Below are 17,718 nucleotides of genomic sequence, written 5' to 3'. Positions count from 1 at the left end.
ACTGCAGAATGTAGTATACATTCTAAATCCATGACCATCACACGGTATTGTGTCCCCAGTAGATAGAACACAGCGGTCTGGAAACTAAGGAGTGTCCCTGCTTATTACCTCTCTCAATGTCCCAGATGGAACACCTGTACTTTGCATCCCCACAACTTTAGCTTTTCCTGCTTACAGAGTATCTGACTCCCAGGGGGGCACTGCTACTACTGGGACACAGTGAAGAACTAAGAAGCCTTAAGATATGGTTTCCATTCCATCTCTTAAACCTACGGCAGGAAGAACTGACTCTGATCATGAGAAGAACGTAGGGCTGAAATTGCACTATGTGGACAAGGAGGAACACATCTGGCACCCATAAGCAACTGAGGAAAATCTTCACAACTACCTGCCAGATTTGATGGTGAATGCATAAGAATGGCAAAATGGCTGAGATCTCAGGTCACTCAGGGATGTAACCTGGGTCACTGCAGGAGGCAAGCCAGCTAGACCAGGAGAAAGTGCTAGCCATCAGGTAGGAGACATATCAAATGCTACATATAGGAGGAAGGTGATATGTTGTGGTCTTGGGAGCAGTTGCAATCACAAGGGCTCCAGCTCATTCCCATAACTTTCATCATGTAAGTTTCCCCAGGAAAAGAGATCAGCAAGCTATCCCAGATGGTGAACTTGGCAAATGAAGCAAGAGTGTTTGAGCGGCTCACAGGGCAGACTATGATGGATGTCAGAGTGTGACGACTTCAGGGTCAAGGAGCAAATCCAGAGTCAAGCCTTGGAATGGCCCTTAGTTCCTGGACTGACACAGACATCAGTTCACAGATTTCCACACTGTCCCAGAATATGCCCTAGTTTTGATCTTCAGGTTAAGTGACTGCAGGTCTACAAAATATATTATCTTTATTGTCACAATATGATATCATATGTAGCACAGACAGGTAACAGGTAGCAAACATCAATAATAGTATTGCAGTTGCCGTTTTATATTTGCTTGCTCTGTTCTAGGCATTATGTTGAGTATTTTTAAAAGTACCATGCTAAATCATCGAAACCATTCTCTAAAAATATATTAACTATTCCTGCTATAGAGAGGAGAAAACCATGGCCTGGCACAATTCAGCATCCTGCCTAACACCACAAGGCTAAAAAGTGGTAGTGCCTACATTTGAGTACAAAATATGAAACACCAAAGCTTTCATGTTGCAACACGTTGTTATACAGATAACTGGAAAATATAAAAAGTACATACTTATGTTAGGGAAAACATAATTTGAATTTAAACTGTCTATTTAAATATACTACTGAATACACTAAATATAAATGTAATAAATATTCTACTGAAAAGGCCCGGTACTGAAATATTGTACAGAATTTAAGGAATTAGAAATTGCATTTCCAAGGCAGATTCTTCAAGTCCCAGCTGTGTCCAAATATGGAACACTATTCTAAATCAAATATTTCCTAGCAGCTAATGAAGCTCTCAGTCAGTTGGTCTGAGCCTTGGAACTGAGGGGCACAGAAAAGCCTAGCCCGACGTATACAAAGCTTGTGAAGTGTACGTATTCAGTTACCAGCTACTTGGCCTCATCTTTGTTTACCTTTTCTGCTGCATTTTCTCAAGGCCTCCTTCAAGTATTCAATTACTCAGGTCTTACCTGACCCAGCACAATTTTCAGGAAAGAATCTAATGACTACAGATGTTCATAAGTGATGCTATGTAAATGATTTACTTTTCTTAGGTATTTGGAAGATTTAGACTAACAAAACATCAGCATCCTGGAGTAGAAGGATAAGGGTTATATTGTTTTTATTCCTCAAACATAAAACTTCATGGCCCTGAAATCTTACCAAATAAGTAGAAAATAATTTACTACTTCTAACACATCTAGTATTTTTTCCTTTAAAATATGTGTTTATTGGTCATGTTCAACTTGAATCATTTACACAATAAAAAGAAAACTATGAAGAAAACATAATTTTTGGAAGAGGGTATGAGATAAGAAAGATATGTGCATATATCAATATTGAAAGATTTTAAAAATAAAAGATTTAAAATTTTATTACATAACACTTAGGTGGGACTCCAATAAATCCTTTATAAACAAATATTGAATATCTCGTTGAAGTTAGAGTTCTGTCACCAATTTTTTGGCCAGCAGAGGGCTTGGCAGTCCCTGTCCTCTGGCTCTATATTAAGGCAATGGCACCCCACTCCAGTACTCTTGCCTGGAAAATCCCATGGACAGAGGAACCTGGTGGGCTGTAGTTCATGGAGTCACCAAGAGTCAGACACAACTGAGCGACTTCACTTTCACTTCTCACTTTCACGCATTGGAGAAGGAAATGGCAACCCACTCCAGTGTTCTTGCCTGGAGAATCCCAGGGACGGGGAAGCCTGGTGGGCTACCGTCTGTGGAGTCACATAGAGTCAGACACGACTGAAGCGACTTAGCAGTAGCAGCAGCAATCTTTTGTTGGGTTCTCTTGAAAGCTGTATCATTCTTTATTTATTCTTGGTCTCTCTTTCACAGATGATTCTGTAGATTCATGAAACAATTATCTGCTTATTTAGGATAATTTAAAACATTCCAAACATGTAAGGAAATGAGAAACAAAATAGATATGCTTTAACAGACAGATGGAAAAAAACATTTTTTTTTCTAAAGAAAAGAATGGAGGGAAGGCAAGAAGGGGAATTGGGTTAAGGTGAGGAGATGGAGATACTTCATATTTGTGATGATTTGTTCGCCCTTTGGACAAGCTGATCTGTTCTTCCTTTATGTGTCCTTCCCCAGTTAAGTAATCCCTATCTCAAAACCCTACTTAGGGATAGCGGTCAGAATCACAGAAAGAAACATGAATGTGGGCTTAGACTCCAGCCCAATGTTTCCCCTGATTTCCATATTGTAACAATTCTGGAGATCTCCACCAAAACAGAGGTGCTGGGCTATTGCAGTGTTACATCTTCTTACCTAGGACAGCTCCTTTTAAAATCAGAGGACATAGCGACCATGCTGTCACTGTTTAAAATTTTAAAAAAGTCCAGTTATGTGTCAATGTTCAGTTCAGTCGCTCAGTCATGTCCAACTCTTTGCGACCCCATGAATCGTAGCACACCAGTCCTCCCTGTCCATCACCAACTCCCAGAGTTCACTCAGACTCACGTCCATCGAGTCCGTGATGCCATCCAGCCATCTCATCCTTGGTCGTCCCCTTCTCCTCCTGCCCCCAATCCTTCCCAGCATCAGAGTCTTTTCCAATGAGTCAACTCTTCGCATGAGGTGGCCAAAGTACTGGAACTTCAGCTTTAGCATCATTCCTTCCAAAGAAATCCCAGGGTTGATCTCCTTCAGAATGGACTGGTTGGACCTCCTTGCAGTCCAAGGGACTCTCAAGAGTCTTCTCCAACACCACAGTTCAAAAGCATCAATTCTTCGGCGCTCAGCGGTCTTCACAGTCCAACTCTCACATCCATACATGACCACAGGAAAAACCATAGCCTTGACTAGACGGACCTTTGTTGGCAAAGTAATGTCTCTGCTTTTGAATATGCTATGTAGGTTGGTCATAACTTTTCTTCCAAGGAGTAAGCGTCTTTTAATAGCATTTAATACTTAAAAAGCAAGTAAGTCAATGGATTGATACATGTTTTACAAAGATACTTTGCACAGTTTTCCAGAAAACAAAAAGCTAGCTCCCTAGAAAATTTAACATTGATATTAACTTGCAGATAATTTAAAAATCTATATGGTATATAAATTAAGGGACCTCTGAACATAAGAAATAATCCTCCCTGTAGTTTGTATTTGGGTTGTGTTTGTATTCAACAGTTAAAAAAAGAAAAAGAAACAGGTTTTATATTCCATAATAAACAAAGCACAAATCCTATGTTTGCCAAAGAAGAAATCTATAGATTTAATGGCAAAACAGGGGAAGCAAGAGGAGTTACAGTTTTAATTTAAGACTACTGCCCTGCCTTGGTGTCTTTAGGAATTGTTTGGGCTAATGATTAACTAATTTATTATTTTTTAATTTATATCCATGAATTTCTTACCAGGATATTATTTCAGGCAGAAACCAAGAAAGATTACCTAATTTTTCTTTAACAATTAAGCAATACTTGTTAATTGGAATTTGCTGACAGTTTCCCAAGACTGTAATTAAGGTTGCATAACTTTGCCTTCACTGATAAATGCAGACTGAACCAAAATGTTCAGGTGAGATATATCTGATCACAGTTTGGAGAGAAGGTACTTATTCAACAGACTCCAAAATACTGAACAATATGCTGACATTAAAGGAACAGCTCAATTTATCCTCTATGTTCTATTCTCACCAAGATAGTACCTGCCTATATCTTCTCTCCCTAGTAAGGCTCTAGGCTTCTTCTTTGAAAGACCATTCTTTATAACACCAGTTTCTGCATGGTGCATGGTGCTCTACGCAGATTAAAAACTAAAAGATATATTAGAAAGGAATCTAACTATTTACAAATTTGGGTCAAAACTTTTAAAAACACCAATAGTGTGAAGATAACAGCACTTTATTCATTCACCAACAAATTTTTATTGAACACTAGCTTTGGTTGTGATCTGCACTAAGTTTGGGAACACAATGGTGGGCAAAACAAAAACCACCCCTGCCTGCATGCTCGGTGGTGTCTGAGTCCTTGCGACCCCATGGACTTTAGTCCACCAGGCTTCTCTGTCCATGGGATTCTCCAGGCAAGAATACTAGAGTGGTTTGCCATGCCCTCCTCTGGGGAATCACCCAACCCAGAGATCAAACCCGAGTCTCCTGCACCTGCTGTAATGACACATGAAATCTTTACCACTGAGCCACTAGGACCTCTGTATAATCAGAATTAGTAAATTATTTATTAATAAGTTGATAATAAGAAATACATTAACAAGGAGGATTAATTAAGCAAGCAATTTTCATAAAAAACAGTATTTTCTATCCAACCTATTTCACCAAAAAGTGATGCCTACTCCATGAAATTCAGACCTCCCAACAGCCCTACTCATTACTGTATACTCTCTCCCAAGATATTTACCTTTTTGCTTGAATAGACTGAACTTTCATTTCCTCCTCATCAGACCATTACTGTTGCAATGGGGAGTCTTATAATTCATTCCTTCCATTTGTAGTTTATGCTTAGCCCACATTCACATTCTCTACTTTGGCAGCCTACCCTTAATTCATTCCCTGTATAATAATTTGTATTTACTATTCCCTCCCCCAAGAGATGTAAGAGCTTTTGATGGCAGATCCTCTATTTATTCATTTGTACATTCCTTCTGCAGAGCCTACCAAAGTGACCAAAGGCTTCTTAAATAGCAACACAACAGCTTGCTGCCCTCCATTCATGACTTTGTTATCTCCCTTGACCTACAACATTCACTGCCTGGAATATTCTCTCTGATCAACAATCATAATCTACGTCTTTTTGAAATGAGCTACCAAGAAAGAATCTTTTAAGCGTTATCTTTTATTGTTAATAATCTCAAACACAGAAAACTGCTATTTTCATACCCCATCTGAACTCTTTCCATTTACTAGTTCTTTCTTTCCTTTGCAACTAATGTCTGTAAGCATTCTACCAGTTTTGCAGTAAGGATAAAAATGACACCAGCCTTGTCCTCAAGGAGCTCACCAGCACTGGAAATTCAGACCCAACTTGATGGTGAGGGAGAGAGATGCTGGGAAAGCCAAGTCCTTTGTTCTCTGCACAGGTCACTACAAGGTAAAACCACCCAGACACCTCTTGTCTGAAGCTGAACTTGCTTCACTTCTGCAAAACCTGTTCACAGCTCTGTTATCAACCCAGAAGGAATTCCCTAGACTACAAGTTTTGTGTAGTTTGTCTAGTTTAAGACAAGGGCAGCAGTTCAAGAGGCAGGATATACACTTCTCAATCAGAGAGGGACAGGAGCTGTCCCTCAGGCAGCCTAAGGCACAAAGCAAGAAAAAGAAACATAGACACAGTTACCTTGCTGTCCTGGGATTTCTGAAATGTGTGTTGTGTGGACATGTTTTAAACCCAAGTTTGGCTTTCTCCTGTTGTCTGTGACACTCCTGCCCCAGCTTTTTCCTGAGTTACCTGCTGAGTCTTCAGGACCCACAGACTAATTTCTTAGTTGTGATCTAAGCAACGTGTAATTAAGAGAAGCCTGCTGGTACTCAGAAATATGAAAAATGTACTGTCTTTCATTTATGGAGTTGATGTTTTATTTTCCCTTCAGGAGGATACTGGCTTTGAATTGTTTTCTTGAGAAAATAGATGGCTTTTGCACAATAATAATTTTTTTTATCTCTCTTTATTACTGATTGTTTTCCACATGAAGATAATATGTTGAGATCTAGGTCTGTGATCTTGGGACATAATAGTTCCCTTAGTGCTGATAATCAGCCTATAAAGGAATTAAATTATGTTCCTAAGTCATTTTTTACTACCTCTCATCAAATAAATAGTATTCTAATTACCCAGATACTCATCCCTCATCAAGACTATGCTATTTAACTAAATAGAAAATGACAATTCATCCAACATATCTACTTATCAATTTCAAATAATTAAAATGTATTAAATAAAAATCAATCATGATAAGCATAAATTAATATTTCATAATATGGAAAGCACTAGGGGAAAACTTGAGTATCTCTCATGTCATCTTAATGATATTATTATTGTACAATATTGCAAACATAAGATATATTAATGTTTGAATAGCATTGTAACCTATATCTATTATATCTATCCTGATTCTAAAGATATTATCACAGATTAGTTAATTGTTCACTAGTGTTTGAATTCTTGATCAAAAGGAGTTCATCGTATCTTTCCATTAGTTTCAAGATAGTTTGGTTTTATCATGCATTAATATTCACAGACATATAGTAACACATTTTTGCAAGAAAACATGAACAGGAATTATTTTTTGGTCCATTTTCATTTAGTATTTAGCACTACAATAAATCTGTCCTCGAGACATTTTAGATAACTGAGCTGAGAGCCAGAGTTGACAACGAAAAGTGAGACAATATGTGGATTAACTGAGAAACAATTTAAAAAATAGGCATCCAGAAATTTTAAGTATTTTCACAAGTACTTTCTTGGCATTCCTATAATTTTTTTTTTAAAACCACATCTAGAGTTTTATAATTATAATTACACTTTGAGATTTGAGATTTGTGTTATGTCTTGTGTCTTTTAATATTTTCTGCATTCTAAGAAATATCTTTTCCTTTCTCACAGAGGAAAGCTTTATATTCCAAATACAAATCAGCAATTAATTGCTTGGGGTGGAGCCTGTATTGCAGACAACTGGAACCAACTATGAGAGAAATTAATCAAGGTTTATGGTGTCAAGCAATAAACCGTGTAAAATTCTGAAAGAGATTGGAATACCAGACCATCTGACCTGCCTCTTGAGAAACCTGCATGCAGGTCAGGAAGCAACAGTTAGAACTGGACATGGAACAACAGACTGGTAACAAATTGGGAAAGGAGTACGTCAAGGCCGTATATTGTCACCCTGCTTATTTAACTTATATGCAGAATACATCATGAGAAACACTGGCCTGGAAGAAGTACAAGCTGGAATCAAGATTGTCAGGAGAAATATCAATAACCTCAGATATGCAGATGACACCACCCTTATGGCAGAAAGTGAAGACGAACTAAAGAGCCTCTTGATGAAAATGAAAGAGGAGAGTGAAAAAGTTGTCTTAAAACTCAACATTCAGAAAACTAAGATCATGGCATCTGGTCCCGTCACTTCATGGGAAATAGATGGGAAACAGTGGAAACAGTGTCAGACTTTATTTTGGGGGGCTCCAAAATCACTGCAGATGGTGACTGCAGCCATGAAATTAAAAGACGCTTACTCCTTGGAAGGAACATTATGACCAACCTAGACAGCATATTAAAAAGCAGAGATATTACTTTATCAACAATGGCCCATCTTGTCAAGGCTATGGTTTTTCCAGTAGTCATGTATGGATGTGAAAGTTGAGCGCTGAAGAATTGATGCCTTTGAACTGTGGTGTTGGAGAAGACTCTTGAGAGTCCCTTGGACTGCAAGGAGATCCAACCAGTCTATCCTAAAGGAGATCAATCCTGAGTGTTCATTGGAAGGGCTGATGTTGAAGCTGAAACTCCAATACTTTGGCCACCTGATGTGAACAACTGACTCATTTGAAAAGACCCTGATGCTGGGAAAGATTGAGGGCAGGAGGAGAGGGGGCAACAGAGGATGAGATGGTTGGATGGCATCACCAACTTGATGAACATGAGTCTGGGTAAACTCGGGGAGTTGGTGATGGACAGGGAGGCCTGGTGTGCTGTGGTCCATGGGTTCACAAATAGTTGGACACAACTGAGCAACTGAACTAAACTGAACTATGAACTATGGTGTCAAGTGTCTGAAGAGAAACATAACATAACACCTGGCTTCCCAGGTAGCCCTAGTTGTAAAGAATCTGCCTGCCAATGCAGGAGACTGTGGGTTAAATCCCTGGGTCTGGAAGATCCCCTAGAGGATGAAATAGCAATGTACCCCCGTATTCTTGCCTGGAGATCCCATGGACAAGACCCTCATGGGCTACAGTCCACAGGGTGGCAAAGAATCAGATATGACTGAGAGACTGAGCATGCATGCAATATAAAAGTTAGTAACTCATGGATTTCTCTCATGGTGCAGCTGCTGCTGCTAAGTCACTTCAGTTGTGTCCAACTCTGTGCGACCCCATAGACGGCAGCCCACCAGGCTCCCAGGCTCCGCCATCCTTAGGATTCTCCGTGGGCTTCTTCCATATGCCACAAAGCAACTAAGTTCATGTGCCATAACTGCTAGGCTCACACAGCTAATGAGTCTGCAAGCTGCAACTACTGAACCTCGTGTTCCTAGAGCCCAAGCATCACAACAAAGAGTAGCCCCAGACTGTCCCAACTAGAGAAAGCCCATGTGCAGCAAAAGAGACCCAATACAACCAAAAAGAAAAAAATAAATAAATGTATATACATATGGGCATACATATATATATACACATATATACACACACACACACACATATATATATATATATATATGCATATATGTGGGAGACTTGGGTTCGATCTCTGCATTGGAAAGATCTCCTGGAGAAGGGAAGGGAACAGCTACCCACTCCAGTATTCTGGCCTAGAGAATTCCATGGACCGAATAGTCCATGGGGTCACAAAGAGTAAGACACAACTAAACAACTTTCACTTCACTTCACTTCATATATATATTTATATAGGTCATAACTCACAAAGAAAACTTTCAAAGCCAGGCTCAAGTTTTCTCTCCATAGATTCTAAAGTTGGCTATTCTTTGCCCCTCCTAACTGACATCCCTTCCTTTCACCGTCATTATTGAGGAATTTAGAGATTTCAAGATCAACCAAAGAATTCAATGCAGGTTTTTCTCAGACTCTTCATGTGCTCTTTTTTGGGGTGGAAATTTTTCTCTAACAAATTGTCACAAGTAAAAACAGCTGTCTATAATCAACTATACTGCCTCCCATCTTGGAATAAACAAATGCTCTAAGAATTCCTTCTAGAAAACTAAAAAGGGCCATTGGGAATTCTCTGGATTTCTTCATATAATTGTGGCTATTGCTAAATCCATTGGGAGCTGGATGTCATAAAAACAGAAGCCAGGATGGTATAGACCAATAATGTGGACACAAATTGGGTGTCCCACTGGCTTAAATAGGAGAGAGGAAGACCACATCCTGGCTTATTAGCTGAAGTTAAAAGGGGAAGATTTAGATCAAGGGATTTTCCACATATATGCATTAATATATGATATTTGTATACATACAGCTGATTCAGTTTACTGTACAGCAGAAACCAACACATTATAATACACTCCAATTAAAAAAAAATGATGAAAGGAAGTGAAGGAGGGTATGGGACTTAGAGACAATGAGGAAAGTACTGTGAGTAGAAACATCAAACTGAAAAAGTAGTACTTAGTCCCTGAACCCCCGATTAAGAACAGGAAGACAAACATCACGGGGAGTTAACAAAGACCTATACTATGACATGCTTCTGACCTAGATAAAGTCAGGCAGGCAGCTCCCCTGTTTTTAACTGTTCATCTTCCATCTCTCCTGAAGCTACATGTCTTCTGCCTTTCGGGGCTTGTGCTCATGAGCTGCTAGGATACTAGATCCTGACATTCACCATAGATTTACAGAGTTCCTCCTAAAGTCAGACCTTTGAACAATAAGAATAAAATAGGGTCACTGGTCATATTCTAATCTCTTTTCTTGTTCTTGGGACCATTTTACAGTGTTAGACTCTTCATGAAACCCTTATCTGCTCTAACATAGAAAATAATCAGTATTCGCTCCCTTTTGTATCATGGAAAACACACATAAGAATGTTAGAATCTCAGGGCCCTTGATTTAAAAAAATTGGAGTATCCAAAGCCATTCTAGTTTACTCTAAATGTAACTGCTAGGAAATTACTATCTTAAGTCACTGTGGAAGTTTGAATTTTTCCTTCTGACTTTAGTCTTTTGTTGTTGTTATATTCTATTTTGTATGCCACCCTCTCACCTCCCCTTACTAGTCTCTCCCTTTAGTAACTGATAATATTATAGAATTCAAATTAAGCACAATAGCAAACAAATTTACTAAGCATGTACATTTTATATACAAGGTAGTTAGGAGTATGAACATAACTACAATTAAGAATAGCCAGTATTCTTTGGACATTTACTCTATATTATCTCATTTAATCTTCCTGAAAACTCTATGAAGCAATACACTTTACGGTGCCATTATTTTCTGGTTGTAAAGTTAAGAAGCAGAAATTTAAGTAATTTGTCTAAGTTTATACACTTAATGTGTTTATAGTCTTGCTAGAATTTTTTTAAGTTGTGTGCAAGAATAAAGGTTTAAACTACAGGTCAAGACCAAAGGTGAAATCTCATGAGAAAGTATATGATGCATTAGTAAATGAATGATAAAAATAACTTAGTACTATGGAATTGTATAAAATTTCAGTATTTGGAAACTGTGAGCAATCTATTTTTTTTCATTTTTATTGGAACATAGTTGCTTTACAATGTTGTGTTTCTACTGTACTGCAAAGTGAATCAGCTATACATAAACATATTCTCCTTTGTTTTTGGATTCCCTCCCCATTCAGTCACCACAATGCCTTGAGTAGAGTTCCCTGTGCTATACAGTAGGTTCTCATTAGTTATTTACTTTATACACAGTTTCAATAGGATAAATGCTAAACCCAGTCTCCTAATTAGTGATCTGTTTAACTAGGGCAGAGACTGATCAGGAACTAAAAGCTAAAGCTGAAAAGGCATTCTGGCATGTGGTTGTTAAAGGTGTAATTTTTTCCACACTACATACTTGAGGTTTCATTTCATATACAATGTGATGTCCTTGAAAGTTTCTGAGCAGAAAGTGGCATGTGCCATGGTCCAGGCATTTTTTAGGACAACGAATCTGGCAGTAGTTTGCAGAACAGATGCTCAGAGGAGAGGCTCATGGCAGAACAATTGGAAGATTAGTGCAGCATTCTGATTGTAAAGTGACAGGAACTTGAACTAAGGTGGTGCCAACAGGGCAAGGAAAGAATACATGGCTAGAAATGATACAGAGAAAACCTGTGATTAGCAACTGAATATAGGACATGAGGGAGCATAAGGCAGTGATGATTCTATGAGATTCGAGCCTGAGAGGCTGAGGAAATCAGGAAAAGGAGCTGTTTGGGAGAAACTGGAAGAGCTGATTCTCTCATTTTTGGTGGGAACAGCTTAGTGTAATTCCCCTCAATGAGGTAGTAGATGCCACTAAATAAATTTAGCTCACCAAAATAGTGAATAGACAGAGAGGATCAAGAGAACACTCCCTCCTAAGGCTAAAAGGAGGAAGACAGCAACCGATGTATGTGTTTATTGTAACTTGTATTTATCCATCAAACATTATATGTCTTATCACTCACTATATCAAAAAGATGTTCTTCACCTATTGTCCAAGAATATTTTGACACTCTGTTGGGAATCCTATGGATCACTTTCTAAGAATCAACTAGAACTAAATTTTTACTTTTACATATATGAAATTAATTTACATATTTTGCCTCTTGCCAATCAATCTTTTTGGAAATTAAGAAGGAAATAGAAAAGCTCCTATGTTCTGCCTTCAGCCATGAGAGAGAGCCCCTCCATCCCCTTTTTTCTAGCATGTTCTCATGAGTGTGCCCATACAGAAGAAGATAGCTGGAAGGAAAGTAAATCTATTCAAATGACTAAGGAGGGTATTTGCACTCACTTTATTTTTAAAACCTCTCAACAAAACTGTTCTATGAATGATTCAAAGTCATTCTAAGTATCCAAATGCCGTATTTCTTGTTAATGTGGCAGGATTTCAACATCTATCAAAGCTGCAGCAAATATTTTATGACTCTCAAATACAGGGCCTTATACAAAATATGAGGTCATATGGAATGTTAACAAAATAATACTTATCATAACCTAGTTGTGTGAAGGAAAACAAGCTATCAGATTTCTTAAAAGTGCAAAAAAGATCCATACAAGTTCTTCAACTTATCAAGCAGGTAAATGATATTTATAAGCCTTGGGAAAAATGAATTGGAGTCAAGTAATTCTGTAGCTACATTTCAAATGGAGTCGACCATATGGAGTCTGCATTACATAGATTTTAGAGAATTTCAGAGTCTGAGAACTGAGTCTCCAGGAGCATCAGTTAAGTCTTCCATTACATAGGAGGAAATCAACACTAGGAAATGATAGCCTGAGTTTACCCAGCCAGCTAGAGGCTGAACTTGGATTTGACCAACTCCAGTATTTTCTACTAGAAAGCAAAAAGCAATGGACTCTCATTAGAATGTGTGCTTCAGTTCTCGATCTGATTAGCAATTTTTACTAAGTAGTTCCCATAAATAAAGCAATTGTTTAGGTTTTTCACCGTTACGTACCACTTCACAATGACATGATTCAAAGCATGTTTGTTCTTCCCTGTTTTTCTAGGATCAAATTTACAGTTCCGGTCTCAGAAACCCAACTTAGTGATCATGCCTAAGTCATCAGGCACGTACAACAGAAACATCTGTACAATAGAAATAGTTATCCCTAGCTTGCTCTTTTTCTTTCTTCCCTATCCTTAAGTATAAAAAGCCTGGGAAAATATGGCAAAACCAATACACTATTGTAAAGAAATTAGCCTGCAATTAAAATAAATAAATTTAAATTTAAAAAAAAAAGCCTGGGAAAGTTACTTCTAGAGTAGGCTATTTCAACTTTAACAATACATGAAACAAAGTATATCCATCCAAAACACTTTTTGTCTACCAAGAAGACATACTGCACCCAGATATTCAAAAGCCAGAATATGCAGGGGAAAAAGGCATTTTACATAGGACTTGGGCTGTGAAGACTGTTGAGAAAAGAAACAGGACAAAGATGAGGTTGTGAAAGTGTAAGGGAGACAAGAAACTATTTTAGAGAGAAACTCATCTTCTCTGATTACTGTTTTTATACTTCACTTTGTAAAATACTTTGAGAATCCTGAGTATAATTTTTTAAATTGAGTTTATATCTTGCTAACCAACATTTATTTCCACAAAATAGTTTTTTAAACTCTAAATAGACAAAATAGTGCAAAATATTCTCCCATATCAAAATTACAATAATTTCTATATGCTGAGGCTAAGCTAGACAATGTAATGAGGATATGTGGAATACACATGCCTCTGGATCATTTTCACAAGAGAACAAGAAGTGACTGTGTGTCTTCATTTCTACTTCTCTGGAGGACTTTCAATCTCCAGACTACAATGCCACCTGTCCTCCTAACTACGCTTTAAAAGACAAATGGTACAAACACTGCTGTGGCATCATTATCTCCATAGAGATTACAGAAGTGGGAGCTCAGTCTTCTGCATGCTCAAAAGCTACAGACTGAGAGGGCTATTAATAAATCCCCCCTTTTTTAAGCTAGAAAGGAATTGGAGCTTAGCCATCCAAGCACAGAAAACTTAAGAGACAGAAGGATTTGTAACAACAGCAACTACAACAGATGCAAAGTTAATGCCTTGAACTTAAAATTGTTGCTGAATGACGTTTTAAATGTATGGTTTCAAGCAAATTGATATTAGGTTTTAAGTCATAATACAGTTAAAAAGTGAGTTTCTACCTGTAAAAGTGTGTTTTAGAAATAAATTTGGCATATATATTTCTAAAATCTCAAAATTTCTAGCTGAAAGACAATTCTTTTTTCAGGTGGGAAGATGATTCTCACATTTCAGAGATTCCAGAGAAAGTTATTCCATAGTAGACAGAATGGAACGGAAAGAAGGAATAATAGAAATTGATGGCATTAAAAGTAGAAGATAATGTACAGGTAACAGAATGCCCAAGGAAACTCACGGTGGGTGTATGCATTGCATTAACTGAGTAGGTCAATAGAAATAAAAGTAAATGGAGTACTGGCAAAAAGATATTCAAGATCACAGATTTGTCCTAAATCATCCAAGACACAAAGCTATTTCCTTCTCAGCTGACCCCCCACACACACACACACTCACACACATACTTCATATAATTTGTTTTTGAAAAAGGAATCACCACAGTTGCCATCTGTTTACAATGTTCCATGTGCTCTTAAACAAGTAGATCTATGCATCACACATTTACTTCATTATTTAAGACTAACAACCACAGAAAGGGGTAGATGGCCTAGAAATGTAAATAATTTGTTAATAACAGGCATATGGAAAGTGGATTCTCCAGGCTTATCTAACATGTTTACCTCATATTTCATGGAGGCATGGATTTATTAAATCATGTGTTGATGACAATTTCTGGAAGAAGTTACCACATTCTATAATGGAAGCCTAACAATGAATAATCAAAACTAGGAAATAAACTATATCTGTTTATCCTCTTTCAAAACCTAGAGGGATGGGATGGGGTGGGAGATGAGAGGAGAGAAACGTATACCTGTGGTTGATTCATGTTGATGTATGGCAGAGACCAACAAAATATTGCAGTGCAATTATCCTCCAATAAAATAATTCATAAAAATTATTTTTTCAACAGAACTCCATTGTAGTATGAAAAGGAAACTTTGTAAATGAGAGTTCTAATATTCGTTTAAATTATCTTAGCTCGGTTTACTCACTTCTTTGAAAAATAATCATTTAATGGACTCAGTAAAACTACTGTTGTATTGCTGCTATAGTGTTTCATCTATAGATATTATAACATTCCCCATAAGATGTCAACATAGAAGAAATACACAATTTTTTCCACTCATAAATTCAACTCATTGTCCACCTTCCAAATCACTTCTCTGACCCAGGAACTGATGGCAGTTGCTTACCATATTTTGATGATGTTATTATAGTAATGTGTGGAATTTTGAAACAACTAATTTCCTCATTCTGCTAGGTGGCCCAAATCAGCACTCCAGATGGTTACCATTTGGCAAAAATGAGGTTTTAGTTTTAAAAGAGCAGGGTGGTGATTTACTTTACAGTACGCATAAATTGTAATTTAAATCCCATTTACTTCTATTTCATTTGTAGTTTTAAACCTTAATAAAGTAGGACCAATAATTAAAAAACAGTGTCCTACAGCTTGGGCATGAACTCTCTGTATTAACAAAACACTTAAAAATAAAATACTTTGATATACTAAAAAGTAGCAAACTTTATCATTCTCTTGTTTCTCTCTCCTAGTAAAGCTCATTGAATTAAAATACATATATGTTTAATGTACTACTAATTTTACCCTCTTTCATGATAATACTATATTTAAGTGTAAAAGATCTCAAGATTATTTTTAAAGCACTGAATTTATTATTAATTAAAAATGAGATAAACTTACAGTCTTAGGTTTTTAAAGAAATACAAGTTATTTTCAAAAATTCATTTTATGTGTGCTACTCACCCACCACTTTCCTTATTTCCTTTAAAAGCCTAATAAGGAAAAGTGACTTTGAGCTTTGTCATCTCAGCCCAGGTGCTAAAGGCAGTCAACATTACTATTGTTACCATAATATGTTTTTCTCTTTATTATGCAAGTGTATCGATGATGTAATTGCAGAAGTTCAGGTTTACTCAAGCTGTTGGAGCAGAGCAATTTTTTTTTTTTAGACTGCCTCCTTCGGCAGGGTAGAACAATTGTAAAACAGAACCAAGTACACAATTAAAGCATTTCATCTTTTGAAAGCCAATCTGCAGGATCTTGATCTTGAAGGACTGATCAAGAGCTGGAAGTGCAGAACCACTGGTAAACCACTGAATGCTGAGCTGGAAAAACACCTGGGTGACAACAATACTAGTCTATGACATCTTGGCTTTTAACCCCTTCCTAGAAGCCCTCAACTTTTCTTTACTGTTTAGCCCTCATCCTTCCCCTGAATCCCAAGGGTTTGGAGAATGCCCTAGCCTTTTATCTCAGTTTTGTTTTTCCCTGAGCAGGTCTTCCCCTGAAAGTTGAGCAGAAACTAAGCAATCATTTATCATTCTGCATTTAAAATAAAGCAATGCCTGAGAAGTCTATAATCCTCAACAGAACCAACCATATTATAAACACAGGAGAGCTGACCATTGATAAATTCATCTACTACACTAGGAGAACCCCCTGGTTGTGAATTAAAGTGCAGACAAAAAGAGTCGACCAGGAAAGACACACACATAATCCCATGCAGATGAGGCAGCGCTGATGGAGAAAAAGAGAACATACCTGAGGGATTCTCCTTTTAAAAAAAATGCACACACCAGCTGGGCTGTTCCCCCCTCCCCTCCTTCTCGAGTGTCTGTGTTTTCCTTTCAGGAATATCACTTTGCAATCCCGTTTCTAGTCTCCTTCCCTTTATTCGGCCACAGACAGTTGGAGCGAAGGCTGCGTCCCAGCGATCTGACTCAAGTGCAATCAGGCACGCTTGGGGTCTGCAACGGTGTCTGTTCTTGTCAAATTCTCTTGTGCTCCCGGGGCAGCCTTCAAAGCAATTCTACAACTTAGCTGCTGGCACCAAACTGCCTTTCACTCTCCTCCTTGCCAGATCCCTTCGGCAGCTCATTTCTCATCTCTGTCTCTAGGAAAGCAGAAGGGGTTGTCTCCCCGCGCGTTGAGGAGCGCCCAGGCTCATCAACAACTGAGGGTGAGGAACGGCGCGGCTGAGTGCGTGCTGGGAACTTCCCAAGCGCTGCCGCGGCCGCTTTGGGGAATGCAGCACAGACGCTGCGATCCCCAGACTCCTCTACCCAGAGCGCCTCGGCTCCTTCTGCCGCCGCCGCCGCCGCACCCAGCAGCGACTCTGGGCCGAGCCACAGCCCCTGCTCTCAAGAGATGCGCTGTGGCCTCTGCCAGGTGTGGCTGTCACCACCGCACTGACAACTAACTGTGTGGGGCGCAGATGCATCTCTAGGGAAGACGCCTCTAATGCTGGCGCTTCCTCTGCCTAATTTTCTCGGTATCGCTGAGTGATGACCTAGGAGCCAGTCCTAGTTGGGCTGGCCGCGTTTGCAGCCTCTTTGGTAACAGATAATGTAGTAATCACTGGTGTAGACGTAGTTGGCTCTGCTTGGGATTATGAGAAGTATACTGCACACAGTATAATTCCCAATTAGCCACCAAGAGGCAGCTAAACAGAACCCCCCATTTACAGGGAGGAAATGCTGAGATCTCATTTCA

At 38.4% G+C, this 17,718-nt stretch overlaps 1 protein-coding gene across 1 annotated transcript in view; it reads right to left on the bottom strand.

Moving 5' to 3' along the window:
* UNC13C (unc-13 homolog C) overlaps positions 1-17,416 on the bottom strand; it is a 692,819-nt gene extending 675,403 nt beyond the window's left edge. The window contains exon 1 of the mRNA XM_040226553.1: positions 16,768-17,416. The gene's annotated coding sequence lies outside the window, so the exon portion shown is untranslated. The remainder of the gene's footprint in view (positions 1-16,767) is intronic.
* Between the last annotated feature and the right edge of the window lie 302 nt (positions 17,417-17,718).

Source organism: Oryx dammah, unplaced genomic scaffold, assembly GCF_014754425.2.
Source record: "Oryx dammah isolate SB20612 unplaced genomic scaffold, SCBI_Odam_1.1 HiC_scaffold_26, whole genome shotgun sequence".
NCBI lineage: Eukaryota > Metazoa > Chordata > Mammalia > Artiodactyla > Bovidae > Oryx > Oryx dammah.
This window is presented reverse-complemented; position numbering and strand designations above follow the sequence as displayed.